This window comes from Mesoplodon densirostris, chromosome 1, assembly GCF_025265405.1.
Source record: "Mesoplodon densirostris isolate mMesDen1 chromosome 1, mMesDen1 primary haplotype, whole genome shotgun sequence".
Classification (NCBI taxonomy): Eukaryota; Metazoa; Chordata; class Mammalia; order Artiodactyla; family Ziphiidae; genus Mesoplodon; species Mesoplodon densirostris.
In genome coordinates, this window is record NC_082661.1 from 134360914 (window position 1) to 134378791 (window position 17878).

At 34.9% G+C, this 17878-nt stretch overlaps 1 pseudogene; it reads left to right on the plus strand.

Annotated features, from left to right (window-relative positions):
* The first annotated feature begins 1029 nt into the window (after positions 1–1029).
* Positions 1030–1416, plus strand: LOC132484274 (cytochrome c oxidase subunit 5B, mitochondrial-like; annotated as a pseudogene).
* The last annotated feature ends 16462 nt before the right edge of the window (positions 1417–17878 follow it).

The following is a 17878-nucleotide window of genomic DNA, read 5'->3' on the forward strand; positions in this document are numbered from 1 at the left end:
ATGAGGAGTTAACCAAGAATGGATTTATTGTGATAGAAATGGAATATGTTAAGAATCTCAATACAGCTTAGGAAATTTATATAGGTGGTAGTTAAGAATTTGCCTTTTTTTTTTTTCCCTTAGAACTGGCAGGGCAAAAAATTAAGCTTTGTTTTGTCCCTATTAAAATATATTTTCATATGTCTTTTCTACATTTATAGTAGAAATATCAGAAATGTTGAGCCATTTAATTTGAATTTTATTGTTTCATATAAATAAATAGATATGGGATAAAGGCATATACCTTAAATGAAGAGAATTTTGGGCAGTGTTCCAGGTTATGTTGTTCTGGAGAGCATTACCTGCTGCACAGCTCCAACCATATATAATAAGATACTTTTCTTTTTTTGTTCTTTTTTTTTTTTGTTTACACAGAACATAGGAACAGTTAAGATTTAAAGTCCAGACTAATGTGAACACAATAATTTTAGACTAACATTTCCGATTGCTACCTTTCAATCTCTCCAATTCAGGTCAAATGCAATTTAAAACAATCAGTTTTATACACAAACCATGAACGCTGTTTTAAGTGCTAGTTTTCAGCTGATTATAAGAGGCAAATTTAACCGAACAAAGACATAAAAGCTACTAAGGAAATAGTTCCTGTTTTGTTTGTTTTTTAATAAACAGGGATAAATAGAAAACAGGTTATACACTATAAAAAAAGTTGCCACTTGAGTACTAAATGAAAGCAGCATTTCAGATATGCTAGCAATTACCCAAAGCTTTGGCTCGATTTACCTGGATAGCTCATAAGATCCATTCAAGGAAAACTGTGTTGTAGGAGCAGTCCTATAATAATCTTTTAAAAGCTCTCTATTCTCATTTCCTAGAACTATTATATATTCTCACTAGGTTTTCCGAACTTCATACTAACCTAGGAAAGTTTTTTAGAATTTCCAGATGTGCTGAATGACCTAGCCTCAATGACATAGAATCAACTACCCTTCTTCTGTGATTTCAGACAGTTCAAGATCTGCTTTAGGCACGATGGCTTCAAGGTTATTCCGTGGAGCTGGAGTGCTGGGCGCACAGGCCCTAGGGGCCTGCGTTCCCAATGGAGCCACACAGTGCAATCTATGGCATCTGGAGGTGGTGTTCCTACTGGTGATGAGCAGTCGACTGGGCTGGAAAGGGAGGTCATGCTGGCCGCATGCAAGGGACCGGACCCATAAAATGTTTGCCCCAAAGGCAGCCTCAGGTGCCAAGGAAGACCCTAATTTAGTCCCCTCCATCACCAACAAGTGGATAGTGGTCTACATCCTTGAAGAGGGCAACTGTGCTGTTATCTGGTTCTGACTGCACAAAGGCCAGGCCCAGCAATGCCCTAGCTGTGAAACCCATTACAAGCTGGTGCCCCACGAGCTGGCCCACTGACCCCCTGCACTAACTCACTCAAAATGTGGGGTACAGTTTCTTCTTTCCAATAAAGACTAGCCATTACATTGGCTCCTCCTCAAAAATAAATAAGTAAATAAATAGATTAAAAATAAATAAATAAATAAATAAATAAAGATCTGTCTTTCGGTATTCTAATGTGGAAAAGAAAGTCATGACATCATCAAGAAAGTAAGTAAAGCTGTTTAAGTTGAGACATCATGTTTATGCAAATTACAAATTTGTCTGTGAAATTACCATATACAGATTTTTGTCAGAGGCGAGCCTACTAGCCCAATTATGCAAGCCTGAAACGATAAGGGATATTCACCAAACAAATTGTACAAACCAACTGATGGTGCGTTATCCATTAATGTATCCTAAACTTATTCAATAATGTTCACTAGTAGTAACCTCTAGGGTGAATTTTTTTTTCCCATTTGCTACCCTAATAAGGAAAATTTGAAATGTAATATCAATGGAAGAATAATACAACATGAAAATAACAGTACTATTTTAAAACAAAAAAAAAATGCAGAATAAGTAATAAGTAACTAATTTTTAGAAGTGGTTGCAAATTATACGAGTTTCTTAATAACGAATCAATTTCTTATTACATACCATTATTGAATGTGATATGGATTTATATCCTCTTTACATGGATCTAAAGCATATACATTAGATCAAACTGGTTCATTATTGTGAAATCTGGCACTTACAAAACTACCGTGTGGTCAAAGCACTCTAAGCCCTATGTTTTAAGGCCAATGCCTGATACCATGTAGAAAACCAACACATACACTTTTTTTGCTCAAACAATAGAGCTGGACTGAATTGCAGGGAAGTCAGTTTCTTTACTCCAGTACCTCTTAATGCTGTGTCAATGCTCAGAAGAATATAGGTTACTAAATGTATTTTTTAAAGGTAAATTTTTTATTTAATATGGAAAACAAACCAAAGATGAAATTATATGCATATTTCAAGAGGTGGTAAGATAAGGTAATAATCACAAAGATAATAAAATATCCACAATAAGTACTACTATTTATCAAGCAGCCAGGAAGTGTCAGGCAATGTAAAAACTACCTTATACTTATTATCTCATACAATATCACAACTACTTTAAACATGAGGAAATTCGTTTCCAAGTGACATGCAGGAAGCTTTAACAACTTATTCAAAGTCACATGATTAAGTTAAAGAACTAATATTTGACATCAGGTTTACTGAATGTCAAACACATGTTTTTTTTTCTCTATTCAATATTTCTTTAGTTATGTAAACAACATGTAGATTAACATGGTAAATCCAAGCTGCAATTGGCATTCAACATGTTTGTTCCTCTGATTTCAATTTTCATGTAATATGGCTAAAAAGTAATTTTCCTTAAGTAAATTCAGCAGCAACTATGATAATCTATCCAAGTAAGATGAATTGCATATGTCGTAATATGTTTTCTAACATTGCATATGATAGTCCTTTAGTTGATATCAAGGAAAATTACCAGTTTTAATTGAGAAATAAAAAGAGTAAGTCTTATTCCACAGTATAATGAAAAGAATATACAATGTGACAAAAACAAATAATACCCCCATATGAACATATGCCACGTGCCAAAAAGTTTTCAAACTCATCTAGTACACAAAAGTGTATTATAGAATACAGGAATAAATATAGTTATGGTGACTAGAAACTAATTGTATATTGGTTCTGAGTTATTCATTTTTCAAATTGTTCTGTTATTTTCATTTTCTCTAAGAATGCTTATTGATTTTGTTTACTATCTTTCCTTACATGTGTTAGAATTTTAGTTTACAGGCTCCTTTAATGCACTTTTTAACTTTTCTTTGCTGCTCAATTTTATCTATTACCACATTGTGATTGTGCAGATTTTTTCATTTTTTAAAACAAAGGCTTGTTACTCCTCGCCCCTAGCAATATTGAACATATAAACATTACATATCCAATCACCTTATCATGACACAGCTTAGCTCAAGTTCTGCCTGTAAGTTCTACCTTCAATAGCCCCAGGTATAGGTCAGTGGCAGCCTCTTTTTGCAGGTAAAGGACCCAGTACCCCTGTACTTAATTTTATACACAAGCTTAGATCAGGTAACTACTAATTATTTCTGGCATTACATTTTTTGGCATTTTGAGCATTTTCCTGTTGTCTTTCTTTTTTCTGTTTTAGTTTGCCTACTGCAGAGATGCAGACGGTGAGGGTATCTATATGCTCTATCACTTCCTCACTCTCCTCATTGTTTTAGCTCATTACAGACAGAAATGAGGCAGCTTTGAGGCTGATTGAATGCTGTAGAAGCAATAGTTATTAACCTCATATTGTCTAAGGAAACCATCTAAGTTTCACCATCCAATACTAAATCAAAATCTACCCAAGATAACTAATAACAAAAGTTTTTTCTACTCAGGGATCTCTTGACCCCCTTCCATAGATGTACCCTGTAGTTTGAACTTCACATGAGAATTCAGTTTCAGTGCATTTCCACAAAACCTGCATTATTCAGTCATACCCATGGTATATATATTTATTTTTTTTAATGGTATGTTTATTAAATATTTATTATTTGATAATCTAGGGACTACTAACCAGAGAAGAAAGGTGAGGTTCTAAGCTGAATTTATATCTGACACACAGAAAATTTCAAAGGGACGGCACAATTCTTCCAGCTCCGTTTTTCATTCTCAAGATTGCTTTGGCTGTTCGGGGTCTTTTGTGTTTCCATACAAATTGTGAATTTTTTTGTTCTAGTTCTAGAGTCTATCATACAGAGTGAAGTAAGTCAGAAGGAGAAAAAGAAATACTGTTTTCTAACACATATATATGGAATCTAAAAAAAAAAAAAAGGTTCTGAAGAACCTAGGGGCAGGACAGGAATAAAGATGCAGATGTAGAGAATGGACTTGAGGACATGGGGAGGGAGAAGGGTACCCTGGGATGAAGTGAGAGAGTGACATGGACATATATACTACCAAATGTAAAATAGCTAGTGGGAAGCAGCTGCATAGCACAGGGAAATCAGCTCGTGCTTTGTGACCACTTAGAGTGGTGGGATAAGGAGGGTGGGAGGGAGATGCAAGAGGGAGGAGATATGTGGATATATGTATACGTATAGCGGATTCACTGTGTTATAAAGCAGAAACTAGCACACCATTGTAAAGCAATTATACTCCAATAAAGTTGTTAAAAAAAAAAAAGGAAGGTGGTTGCATCTATGGAAAGTCCAGCACCTATTCTTTCTTAACTAGTTTTCACACTTTAATAAAGCTTGGTAATAGAAGAAAAGCAGTAGAAGTTAAGACATATGGAAACACTTATAAAAAGCTACCCTGCCAGGCTGAAGTGTATCCAGCTGATGACAGTGAGTACATACTCCTTTAATTATGTTTAGTTATTTTTTAAAAAAATTTTCACAGTATATTGGAGTATAGTTGGTTAACAATGTTGTGTTAGTTTTAGGTGTACAGCACAGTGATTCAGTTATACATATACAAGTATCTATTCTTTTTCAAATTCTTTTCCCATTTAGGTTATTACAGAGTACTGAGCAGAGTTCCCTGTGCTGTACAGTATGTCCTTGTTGGTTATATATTTTCAATACAGAAGTGTGTACATATCAATCCCAAGGTCCCAAACTATCCTTCCCTCCCACCCTTCCCCCAGGTAACCATAAGTTCATTTTCTAAGTCTGTGAGTCTGTTTCTGTTCTGTAAATAATTTCATTTGTATCATTTTTTTTAAATTCCACATATGAGAGATATCATATGTTATTTGTCTTTGTCTGACTTACTTTACTTAGTATGATAATCTCCATGTCCATCCATGTTTCTGCAAATGGCATAATTTCATTCATTTTAATGGCTGAGTAATATTCCAATGTATATATGCACCACATCTTCTTTATCCATTCATGTGTCGACGGACATTTAGGTTGCTTCCAAGTCTTGGCTATTGTAAACAGCACTGCAATGAACATTGAGGTGCATGTATCTTTCTTTTTTTAAAAAAATTATTGGAGTATAGTTGATTTACAATGTTGTGTTAGTTTCTGATGTACAGCAAAGTAAATTAGTTATACATATACATATATCCACTCTTTTTTAGATTATTTTCCTATATAGGTCATTACGGAGTATTGAGTAGAGTTCCCTGTGCTATACAGTAGCTCCTTATTAGTTACCTATTTTATATATAGTAGTACGTATATGTCAATACCAATCTCCCAATTTATCCCTCCCCCATTTTTTCCCCTGGTAACCATAAGTTTGTTTTCTACATCTGTGACTCTATTTCTGTTTTGTAAATAGGTTCATTTGTAGCAGTTTATTAGATTACACATTATAAACAATATCATATGATATTTGTCTTTCTCTGACTTAATTCACTTAGTATGATAATCTCTAGGCCCATCCATGTTGTGGCAAATGGCACTATTTCATTCTTTTTTTGTGGCTAATATTCCATTGTATATAAGTACCACATCTTTATCCACTCATCTGTCCATGGACATTTATGTTGCTTCAGTGTCTTGCCTATTGTAAATAGTTCTGCTATGTACATTGGGGTGCATTTATCTTTTTTTTTTTTTTTTTGTGGTACGTGGGCCTCTCACTGTTGTGGCCTCTCCCATTGTGGAGCACAGGCTCCGGATGCAAAGGCTCAGCAGCCATGGCTCACGGGCCTAGCCGCTCCGTGGCATGTGGGATCTTCCCAGACTGGGACATGAACCCGTGTCCCCTGCATCAGCAGGTGGACTCTCAACCACTGCGCCACCAGGGAAACCCTGCATTTATCTTTTTGAATTAGAATTGTCTCCAGATATATGCCCAGAAGTGGGATTGCTGGATTATATGGTGGTTCTGTTTTCAGTTTCTTAAGGAGTCTGAATACTGTTCTCCATAGTGGCTGTACCAATTTACATTCCCACCAACAGTGTAGGAGGGTTCCCTTTTCTCCACATCCTCTCCAGCATTTATTGCCTATAGACTTTTTGAGGATGGCCATTCTGACTGGTGTGAGGTGATACCTCATTGTAGTTTTGATTTACATGTCTCTAATAATTAGCTATGTTGAGCATCTTTTCATGTGCTTCTTGGCCATCTGTATGTCTTCTTTGGAGAAATGTCTATTTAGGTCTCCTGTCCATTTTTTGATTGAATTGTTTTTTTATATATTAAGACACATGAGCTGTTTGTAAATTTTGGAGATTAATCTCCTGTCAATCATGTCATTTGCAAATATTTTCTCCCATTCTGTGGGTTGTCTTTTGGTTTCTGTGGGTCGTCATTTTGTTTATGGTTTCCTTTGCTGTGCAAAAGCTTTTGAGTTTAATCAGGTCCTATTTGTTTATTTTTGTTTTTATTTCCATTACTCTGGGAGATGGATTGAAAAATATATTGCTGAGATTTATGTCAAAGAGTGTCCTGCCTATATTTTCCTCTAAGAGCTCTATAGTATCCAGTGTTACATTTAGGATTTAATCGATTTTGAGTTTACTTTTGTGTATGGTGTTAAAGACTGTTCTCATTTCATATTTTTACATGTAGCTGTCCAGTTTTCTCAGCACAATTTATTGAAGAGACTGTATTTCCTCCATTGTATAATCTTGCCTCCTTTGGTGTAGATTAATTGACCACAGGTGCATGAGTTTATTTCTGGGATTTCTATCCTGTCCATTGATCTCTATGTCTGCTTTTGTGCCAGTACCATACTGTTTTGATGATTGTAACTTTGTAATATAGTCTGAAGTCAGGAACCCTAATTCTTCTAGCTCTGCCCTTCTTTCTGAAGATTACTTTAGCTATTCAGGGCCTTTTGTGTATCCACACAAATTTTAAAATTTGTCCTAGTTCTGTGAAAAATGCCATTGGTAATTTGATAGAGATTGTATTGAATCTGTAGATTGCCTTAGGTAGTATAATCATTTTGGCAATATTGTTCTTCCAATCCAAGAACATGGTATATCTTTCCATCAGTTTATGTCATCTTTGATTTCTTTCATCAGCATCTTATCCTTTTTGGAGTACAGGTTTTTATCTCCTTAGGTAGGTTTATTCCTTGGTATTTTATTCTTTTTGATGTGATGGTAAGTGGGATTGTCTCTTTAATTTATCTTTCTGATATTTAGTTGTTAGTACATAGAAATGCAAAAGATTATGGTGTACTTAATTTGTATCCTGCAAATTTACCAAACTCATTGATAAGCTCAAGTAGTTTTCTGCTAGCATTTTTAGGATTTTCTATGTATAGTATCATGTCATCTGCAAACAGTTACAGTTTTACTTCTTCTTTTCCAGTTTGGATTCCTTACATTTCTTTTTCTTCTCTGACTGCTGTGGCTAAGATTTCCAAAACTAAGTTGAATAAAAGAGGTGAGAGTGGACATACTTGTCTTGTTCCTGATTTTAGAGGAAATGTTTTCAGCTTTTCACCAATGACTATGATGTTAGCTATAGGTTTGTCATATATGGCCTTTATTATGTTGAGTTATATTCCCTCTATGCCCACTTTCTGAAGAGTTTTTATCATAAATGGGTGTTGAATTTTGTCAAAAGCTTTTTCTACATCTATTGAGATGATCATATGTTTTTTATTCGATTTGTTAGTATGGTGTAACACACTGATTGATTTGTGTATATTGAAAAATCCTTGCATCCCTGGGATAAATCCTACTTGATCATGGTGTATAATCCTTTTAATGTGTTGCTGGATTCAGTTTACTAGTATTTTGTTGAGGATTTTTGCATCTACGTTCATCAATGATATTTGCCTGGAATATTCTTTTTTGTGTGTGGTGTCTTTGTCTTGTTTTGGTATCAAGGTGATGATGGTCTCATGGAATGAGTTCAGGAGTATTCCTTCCTCTGAGATTTTTTGGAATAGTTTCAGAAGGATAGGTGTTAACTCTTCTCTAAATGTTTGATATCAATAGAATTGGCCTGTGAAGCCATCTGTTCCTGGGCTTTTGTTTTTTGGGAATTTTAGAACCACACTTTCAATTTCAGTACTTGTGATTGGTCTGTTCATATTTTCTATTTCTTCTTAGTTCAGTCTTAGGAGATTGTACCTTTCTAAGAAGTTGTTCATTTCTTCTAGGTTGTCCATTTTACTGGCATATAGTTGCCTGTAGTAGTCTCTTATGATCCTTTATATTTCTGTGGTGTCCATTGAACTTCTCCTTCATTTCTAATTTTATTGCTTTGAGCACTCTCCCTCTTTTTCTTGATGAGTCTGGCTAAAAGTTTATTAATTTTGTTTATCTTTTCAAAGAATCAGCTGTTAATTTCATTGTTCTTTTCTATTATTTTCTTTGTCTCCATTCCATTTATTTCTGCTCTGATCTTTGTGATTTCTTTTCTTCTACTAACTTTGGGTTTTGTTTGTTCTTCTTTCTCTAGTTGCTTTAGGTGTAAGGTTAGGTTGTTTATTTTATTTGTAATCCTTCTTGTTTTCTGAGGTAAGATTGTATTGCTTTAAACTTCCCTCTTAGAGCTGTTTTGCTGCATCCTATAGGTTTTGGATTATCATGTTTTCATTTTCATTTGTCTCTAGATATTTTTTGATTTCCTCTTTGATTTTTCAGTGATCCATTGGTTGTTTAGTAGCATACTGTTTAGCCTACATGTGTTTGTGCTTTTTCCAGTTTTTTTTTTCTTGTAGTTTATTTCTAATCTCATAGTGTTTTGGTCAAAAAATATGCTTGATATGATTTCAATTTTCTTAAATTTACTGAGGCTCACTTGGTCTCCCAGCATGTGATAAATCCTGGAGTATATTTCATGTGCACTTGAGAAGAATGTATATTCTGTTGCTTTTGAATGGAATGCTCTATAAATATCAATAAAGCCCATCTGATCTAATGTGTCATTTAAGGTCTATTTTTCCTTGTTAATTTTCTGTCTGGATGATCTTTCCATTAATGAAAGCAGGTGTTAAAGTCCTCCACTAAATTGTGTTACTGTCGATTTCTCCTTTTATGGTTGTTAGCATTTGCCTTATATAATGAGGTGCTCCTATGTTAGGTGCATATACATTTACAACTGTTATATCTTCTTCTTGGACTGATGCCTTTATTATTATGTAGTGTCCTTCTTTGTCTCTTGTAACAGTCTTTATTTTAAAGTTTATTTTTTCTTATCTTATAGGAATATTGCAACTCCAGCTTTCTTTTGATTTCCATTTGCATGGAATACATTTTTTCATCCCCTCAGTTTCAGTCTGTATGTGTCCCTAGATCTGAAGTGAGTTTCTTGTAGACAGGATATATATGGGTCTTGTTTTTGTATCCATTCAGCCAGTCTATGTCTTTTGGTTGGAGCATTTAAACCATTTACATTTAAGATGATTATTAATATGTATGTTCTTATTGGTTTTTGTTACTTGTTTTGGATTTGTTTTTGTAAGTCCTTTTTCTTCCCTTCCTCTTTTGTTCTCTTCTCTTGTGATTTGATGACAAACTTTAGTTTTGTGTTTGGATTCCTTTTTTTTGTGTGTGTGTATCTATTGTAGACTTTCAGTTTGTGGTTACCATGAGGTTTTAACATAGCAGTCTACATATAAACAAGGATATTTTAGTTGTTGGGCTTTTAATTTCAAATGCATTTCCAGTATCATGCATTTGTGCTCTCCTCTTCTCACACTTGCTGGTTTTGATATCATATTTGTGTGCAGATAATTTCCTGTCTTTACTCTATGTTTGCCTTCAGTGGTGAGCTTTTGTATTTATAATTTTCTTGTTTCTAGTTGTGGCCTTTTCTTCTCTGCCTAGAGAAGTTCCTTTAGCATTTATTGTAAGCTGGTCTTGTGGTGTTGAATTTTCTTGTCTTTTACTTCTCTGTAAAGCTTTTGATTTCTCCATTGAATCTGACCAAAAGCCTTGCTGGGTAGAGTATTCTTTCTTTTAGGTACTTCCCTTTTGTTGCTTTAAATATTTTGTGCCACTCCCTCTGGCCTGCAGAGTTTCTGCTGAAAAATCAGCTGATAACCTTATGGGAGTTACCTTGTTTGTTATTTGTTGCTTTTCCCTTGTGCTTTTAATATTTTTCTTTAATATTTTCTCAATTTGATTACTATGTGCCTCAATGTGTTTCTTCTTGGGTTTATCCTGCCTGGGACTCTCTGCACTTCCTGGACTTTGGTGACTGTTTCCTTTCCCATTTTCGGGACGTTTTCAGCTAATATCTCTTCAAATCTTTTCTCAGGTTCTTTCTCTTTCTCTTCTCCTTCTGGTACCCCTATAATGTAAATGTTGGTGCACTTTATGTTGTCCCAGAGGTCTCAGATTTTTCTCATTTCTTTCATTATTTTTTCTTTATTCTGTTCCGTGGCAGTGATTTCCATCATTTTGTCTTCCAGGTCACTTATCTGTTCTTCTGCCCCAGTTATTCTGCTGTTGATTCCTTCTAGTGTATTTTTCATTTCAGTTCTTGTATTATTCATCTCTGTTTGTTTGTTCTTTAGTTCTTCTAGGTCTTTGTTAAACATTTCTTGCATCTTCTCAATCCTTGCCTCCATTCTTTTTCTGAGATCCCGTTTCATCTTTCATCTTCACTATCATTATTCTGAATTATTTTTCCAGTAGGTTTCCTGTCTCCACTTTACTTAGTTGTTCTTCTGGGATTTAACTTGATCCTTCATCTGGGATATATTCCTCTGTCATCTCATTTTGTCTAACTTTCTCTAATTGCAGTTTTCATTCCTCAGACTGCAGTGTTGTAGTTCTCCCTGCTTCTAATATCTGCCCCCTGGTGGATGAGGCTTTCTAAGTGGATTGTGTAGGCTTCCTGTTGGGAAGGAGTAGTACCTGCTCACTGGTGAGTGGAGCTGGGTCTTCTCTTTCTGATGGGCAGGGCTGTGTGAGGGAGTGTGTTTATCAGGCAGCTGTTTATTCAGGAAGACTTTAAGCAGCTTCTCTGCTGATAGGTGAGGCTGTGTTCCTGCCCTCTTGGTTGTTTGCCCTAAGGTATCCCTGCACTGGAGCCTACAGGCTGTTGGGCGGGGCCAGGTCTTGGTGAGAAAATGGCTGCCTCCAAGAGGTCTCATGCCAATGAGTACTCACCAGAATAGCTACAACAAGTATCCTTGTCCCTGCTGGGAGCCAAAGCCACCCCCCACCCTCCTGCCTTCAAAGGAGACCGTCCAATACTAGCAGGTAGGTCTGCCCCAGTCTCTTATAAAGTCACTGCTTTTTTGCCCCTGGTCCTGGTGTGGACAAGACCCTGTGTGCACCTTCCAAGAGTGGAATTTCTGTTTCCCCCAGTCCTTTGGAATTCCTGAGATCAAACCCCACTGGTCTTCTCGACCAGATTATCCAGGAGCTCCTCCTACTAATATCAGACCCTCAGGCTTGGGGGCCTCCTGTGGGGGTCAGAACTTTCACTCTTGCAGGAGATTTTCTGTGATCTAATTGTTTTCCAGTTTGTGGGCCGCCCACCCAACAGGTATGGGTTGGATTTTATCAAGATTGTACCCTCTTACCATCTCATTTTGGTTTCTTCTTTGTCTTTGGACGCAAGGTATCTTTTTTGGTAGGTGCCAGCATTTTTTTGTCCATTGTTGTTCAGCAGTTAGTTGTGATTTTGGTGTTTCCATAAGAAGGGCAGAGCTCAATTCTTTCTACTCCCCCATCTTGTCTCCTCCTCCATTAGAGAATGAATAAATGAAAGAATGAATAAATGAAAGGTATTCTGAATTTCTGTGATCTTCTCTAATGTGATTTCACCACCTTTCTACCTCAGTCATCCACTGACAGCTGTACATTGTTATCATTTAATGCAATGCATGATCCTGGAATGGATCAGTTCTGGAGGCTTGGAAGTACAAATACAATGTGCCAGCAGTTTCATTGTCCAATGAGAGCTTCCTGATTCAGTCTTCTCCTAATTATGTTTAGTTCTGTTCAATCTTTTACTTGAACTTATTTTATCCTTTTCATCAGTAGACTATTTAATTCCCTTCCTTTAATGGGCATATTCAGATAAATACATTCTCCACCACTGATTTCTAGTACTTCATCAAAAGCCATATCCTTTTATTTTAGGGTGCATAACCATACTATATTTGTTCAGGTTGCATTTCAGGTGTGGCCTTGTGATTGAATCCAGGCCAGTGCATTTGAGATGAAATGATAAGTGCTACTTCCACAGTGGAACACAAAAATCCCCCATGCACTCTCATTCTTTCTTTTCCCTCTTCCTACAGCTAGAAACTGACTTGGCAACTTAGAATTGATTATGCTAATAAGAACAGTCTGACATTGGAAACCAATGCTGAAGATAGCAAAATGTCTAACAAACTGAGTGACTGAAAGATTTTGTCTGGAGAACAGCCCCCCATGACCTGCATACCTGCACAGATGTTCTATTATAAGCCACTGAAAGTTTGGTCTCTACTCATATAAATTGTCTGCTTAAGGATTTTATATTCTTTACCTCTTCAGTCTTCAAGGTTTTGTGATTTTGTAAGGAACAGTGATTAGTCGATTTCTTTCTCCTGTCTGAATTATTGTTTTACCACAGAATAACACACTAATTGGTGCGAAGTTCAAATTAAACCACAAATACAACAAATGGACAACAGCTTTTGAATATCTGAAAATTAAGCCTTTTCCTTTGGGGAAAAAGAGCCTAATTTGTATTCAATTATCTAATTAATGTTTGCTTGAAATGGTAACAATAAGGAGAACCCACTGTATATTTAGATAAAAAACATAGCTAATTTTCATTTCATTGGATTTCTCAATAATCCCCTGAGATCTGATTAAGTAATCATATAGACCTTAGCACTACTTGTAAGTATCCAACAGCATTTGAGATACTTTGTCACCCAGAAGTTAATAATTTATTATTAGTATTCAATCTTCATTTATCAACTCATTAATGTAGAGGGAATAACATATCGTAAAAAACTCTTTTTCATGAACCATTCATAGAAAGTAAGTAAATTGGAGTCATATACCTGTTGAGTGATGCTGGATACAGATACATTTCTGAAAGGGCCAATAGATTCTTTTGTTAGTCTATGACATTGAGAGCTGAGTGATGGACATCTGTTTCTTGAAGCTTTGTTTTGATCCTGTCATAAATGTCCATGTATATGTGTGTGTCAGTGGAAGATATACAAGTTTTAGATTAAATCAGTGCCTTTATATTACACATAAAACATCTAAATGTTACCATTAGGTTTCCAAGTTGCTTTAAACATTTCATAGATCAATTCTGTAGAACATTTTACCCCCCAGAAAAATTTTATATTCTAATCAAAGATAAAATATTAACTTTTGTATTGGATAAACTGTTTCAGTTCATTTTTGTGTTAAATATCTAGTTTGTGTCTTGCTTTCTATTGCATATATGATAATAATAAGTTAATGCTCACTCAAGGGCGTACTACATGCCATGCACTGTTGTATGTGCAATACGTGTGTTAACTTATATAATACTCTCTGACTCTATAAGTCTACCCATTTTGAAGATGAGGAAATGGGCTTTTAGAGAGGTGAAATATTTTGCTTAAGGTCACACAGCTAGAAGTGACCCTTGTGATTTGAAGTCAGTTGTGCTGACTGTAGAATCCAGGGTCCATCTTGCCCATATTTCTATTAGTAAACATCTAGGTAAACTTTGAGATATATTTCAGGGTCTTTTTTTCCCCAAAAATGTATTCAATATTATAAAAGGGTCAAAGTAAAATATTAAACCAGCTTTATTTCACTGCACAAATATTTTACTAGAAAATGTATAGAGGAGATTACAGATGGTTAATTTCATCTGAAGAGGTTTAAGAATATTCTTTGTTCACCCCAAACTTCTGCTCAAAATCAAGTACAAATAATGGAAGCTATGAGAGCTCTAGGATATTTGTTTTATAAAATTGACTAGACTATTTTCACAAATCAATATAAAAGCAGTCTTGGTCCTGATTTTATCCCCTCATTTTCCTACTCTTTTCCTCTTCTTTAAGAGTACAAGGTTTTTGTTTGTTTGTTTGTTTGTTTGTTTGTTTTTGACATATCAGTCAGACACATTCATTTCTTGCGCTGTCACTTAATACGTTTGACACATAGCATGATATAAAAACTCTTAACTTCTTTTTTCTCTTGCTCATAAGCTGGTAATTCCAAATGATAATGGTAATATTGTTTACCTCATAGAATTCAGAGGGATTAAGTAAGCTTTTCAGGTAAGTCATATTGTATATTGTCAGGAACAAAATAGAGACACAGATAAATGATATTAAATGATAACAGTAATAGTAATAACAATGTAAAATTATATAAAATTAAGGTTTATCTTCTTATGGTTTAACTGTGAAAATAAATCACTAAAATTAAAATAACAACACATTTAAATTACCATTACAGCCTTTATAAATTACAACTTAAAAACAGGATAATTGGTTTCATGTTACTTTTATTCCTTTTAATCCAGCTAAAGCCTCAGATTGGGAAATACAACTCCTCCTGCCTACTAAAGACTACGACATTTTCTTGAGTTCCTACTAAGCCTTTAATTATGAGAGAGAGCAAAAACAGTCCAAGAGCTGCAGTACTGACTACTACCATAGCCACTAGAGAGAAAGACATTAGGCCTGATTAAATATAGCAGAGAGTGGTTGCTGAGCTCACCAAGAATGCCAGAGAAATGCTCTTATTAGAAGACACCACATCAGAAGAGAAGGGGGGCCTCAATAAACACATTTTGTAGTCAACACTTTGAAATCTCTTAGACAGTTTGAAAGTAAAACATTCCAGGACCCATTGCAACCTAACTATAGTGTGAAGTTTTTAGCCATATTAGGAGTAGTTTTAAATGTGCTATAGTACACCACTATGACACGGTTATGACTTATTTATTTTTCAATCAGATTTACATCAAGCTATTACTCTGGAAAGATCAATTTACCTCCACTTAATTTATACACTATTGATATTTATTCAGCCTCAGTATTATTTGATATGTTCATATTGTTTTTCCCTCAAATAAATTCAAAAAGACTTATCCCTACAATATGTTCTTTCAAACATTTTATAATTTTTTCTAGTACACTATTAGTTATTGGGTAAATACTGTGACTTCTTTTGTCTGATATGAAGAAATTATTTATATATTACCTCTTTTATATTTTAATGAAATCAACTTTGAACCATATTAATATTAATTAATTATTAAATATTAATTAACTAATACTTGAACCATATTAATATATTATTACATGTTAATTAGATATAACTCATTTCTGTCATTTGTGTTGGCAAATCATACTGTTTGGTTCCATTGAACAGCCAAGAAGTGGTAACTCCATGTTCATTTCTCTTAATGTTCATTTATCTTAATGTTTGAAATAAACATATCTACCGGATGTGTATACTTACCCTGTTTCAATACAATCCTCAGAAGGATCTTTGGGGAAGATATCTAAATAATGCCATCCATTCTGTTAGTCCTGGGTTTCTTCCCTTTTCTCATATCTCTGTTCTACTTTTCCAGATAACACAGTTATTTTTGGACATATTTCCTCATTTATTTTGCTCAATGAGCATTATTTTCTTATTTTTAAGCATCCAAATATTAATGTTTATTCTCTGGCACTCAATTTTTGTATGTTTAACATTCTATTTATAAAACATGACTGATCTGCAACATTTGTTGCTTATGTTTTTACTAAAATTAGTTATTTCCTTATTTAAGCCCCAAGATTTTGCTTCATGTGAATCTCCTTTGTTTTCACAAATATATTGAATTGCTTTTCTTTTACTTGAAACCCAGTCTATGTAAACATAATCAGAAATTAATACAGGCAGAAGAAAAAAATTAAAATCAAGTTTTCTATTTCAATAGTTTTAATATATTCTTGTCTGCATAATTCCACCTTTTCAAATTAATTTTTACCTCAACTTCATTTGGGCTTTAGAAAATGGAGTGGAAATCAAATGTCTGAATACAGTTCTTCTACTCACTAAAGTTAATAGTCTTTTAACTTCACAGAGGAAAGAGCAAAGAATAAACGTATGGATAGTTTTTACTATGAAGCAGGGGTCCCCAACTCCCAGGCCATGGACTGCTACCGGTCTGTAGCATGTTAGGAACTGGGCTGCACAGCAGGAGGTGAGCAGCAGGCCAGCTAATGAAGCTTCATCTGTATTTACAGCCGCTCCCCATCGCTCGCTTTACTGCCTGAGCTCCGCTTCTTGTCAGATCAGTAGCAGCATTAGATTCTCAAAGGAGCACAAACCCTACTGTGAACTATGCATGCGAGGGATCTAGGTTGCATGCTTCTTATGAGAATCTAATGCCTCATGATCTGAGATGGAGCTGACGCAATGATGCTAGCACTAGGGAGCATCCGCAAGTACAGATTATCATTAGCAGAGAGGTTTGACTGCACAGACTCCATAATAAATCAATTGCTTGCAGACTCATATCAAAACCCTAACAGTGAGCAGCAAGTGAAAACAAGCTCAGGGGCCCCACTGATGCTGCATTATGGTGAGTTGTATAATTATTTCATTATATATTACAATGTAATAATAATAGAAATAAAGTGCACAATAAATGCAATGCATTTGAGTCATCCCCAAACCATCCCTTCCACCGCCGGTCCATGGAAAATTGTCTTCCAAGAAGCCGGTCCCTTGTGCCAAGAAAGGTTGGGGACTGCTGTTATAAAAACTAAATATGTTCCAAATTGTTGGTCTTCTCAAACATTTCTCTAATGTTGCACACTTCTGCTTAACCTAACTTGTATGTTATTGATAGACAGTATACTAAAAATTGAACTTTAGAAGTTAGCCTTCTGTGTAACATGGGATAGATTTCTCACAGATTAATTCATATGATGTGGTACGGTTATTAATTAAATGGTATCCATGACAACTAGGAAAGTATATTTTCGTATAAACCTGGAAGAGTAAGTTACATGGATCTAGGCAGACAGTTGTTACAACTGAAAAACTACTTTGGATTCAACAAAACTCTGTGAACTTTGTGACCTGTTTGCAGATACACTATTATTATAACTCTGCTACTCTCAGTATGAAAGTTAGCAATGGCTGGGAAATGTATAAATATTGCTATGGATAGAAGTACAAGTGGAATATGTATAATAACTATATTCACACAATTTTACAATAATTGGAAAGAGAATAAGGAGAAAAAGAAATAAAACAAGAAATGTTTAGGAACAAAAGTGACTAGTCCATGCTGTGTTTTTTTCTCCATTGTCCAACCCTGAAAATGAAGCCCAATTTAAATATACTTTATTATGTATTTAAAATGTACAATTATAATTTAAGTATATATACAAACTTGTCTTTACCTAAATAAGCTCTGTTGCCAAAATCTTAATGTTTATAAATTTCAGAGTTTTAAACTAGTCTTCCTAACTTAATACTCAAATTCCTGGTATATTCTTTAAAATAAGAAAATGGTAAAACTTCCATTCAAG